The sequence below is a fragment of the Myotis lucifugus genome, unplaced genomic scaffold (assembly GCF_000147115.1).
Source record: "Myotis lucifugus unplaced genomic scaffold, Myoluc2.0 scaffold_23, whole genome shotgun sequence".
In the NCBI taxonomy this organism is placed as follows: domain Eukaryota; kingdom Metazoa; phylum Chordata; class Mammalia; order Chiroptera; family Vespertilionidae; genus Myotis; species Myotis lucifugus.
This window is the reverse complement of record NW_005871071.1, coordinates 7,155,906-7,157,191: the sequence shown is the minus strand read 5'-3', so window position 1 is coordinate 7,157,191 and position 1,286 is coordinate 7,155,906.

Genomic DNA, 1,286 nt, shown 5'->3' with positions numbered 1-1,286 from the left:
CTCTCTCTCTCTCTCTCTCTCCCTCTCTCTCTCTCTTCCTCTCTCTCTAAAAATCAATGAAAACATATCCTCAGGTGAGGATTTTTTTTTTAAAAAGAAGATGGATGTATACAGGAAGACAGGAGAGGAAGAAAGTAAAACACTGTTTTACTCATATCCTGACCCTCCTCTGTAGCAAGCAGTGAGGATTCACTAATTAAAAGAAAAGATCACACTAAAAGAAATGGCTTTTGAGAAGTGCCAGTGTTTACTTAATTTCCTCTGTTTTGTACTATTCTCTCACAGAGCCATGTAGTAAATATGTGTTGAATTGGGCTGAAAGTAGTTGAGAATCTTCAAAGGGGGGAGGGGGCGGGGTTCACTTAACAGAACAAAATATTAAAACAAATCAAAATATCCCAGGGGGCGGCAGGCATAGCTCAGCAGTTGAGCATCCACCTATAACCAGGAGGTCATGGTTCCGTTCCTGGTCAGGTCACATGCCTAGGTTGCAGGCTCTATCCCTAGTTGTGGGATGTGCAGGAGGCTACCAATCAATGATTCTCTCTCATCATTGATGTTTCTATCCTCTCCCCTCTCCCCTCCCTCTCTGAAATCATAAAAATATTTAAAATTTTATATATATATATATATATATACACACACACACACACACACACACACTAGAGGCCCGGTGCACGAATTTGTGCACCAGCAGGGTCCCTGGGCCTGGCCTGCAGGACATCCCCTGAGGGGTCCCAGATTGCCAGAGGGCATAGGCCAGGCCAAGGGACTCCACCAGTGCACGATGGGGGCGGGGAGGAACATGGGAGTTGGCCAGTTGGGGAGGGACCATGGGAGGGCTCCAGGGCGTGTCCAGACCATCTCGCTCAGTCCGTATAGGCCAGGCCCCAGCAGTAAGCTCACCTACTGGTCTACCAGTGGAAGCATCTTCCCCCTGGTGGTCAGGGCATGTCATAGCAGCAGTTGAGCGGCCTTAGCATAACATTAGCATATTACGCTTGGATTGGTTGAACTGCTGACCAGACAACTGGACACTTAGCATATTAGGGTTGTATTATATAGGATATCTTAGGGGCTTGATTTCAGTTGTCATAATATGGCACTACCTCATCCTAAATTTGGGCTGACTGGGCCAGGAGGGCCAACTAGAAATGCAGTCCCCTGCCCTTATCCACCACTGGCGCTTTTGTTCTACCTTGAAATTCTTGCCTCAGGTGACAGCCGGTCAATTTGGCTGGGGTTGGGCGGTGGTGGAAAAGGGAGCCTAGCAAATCTGAGAAACA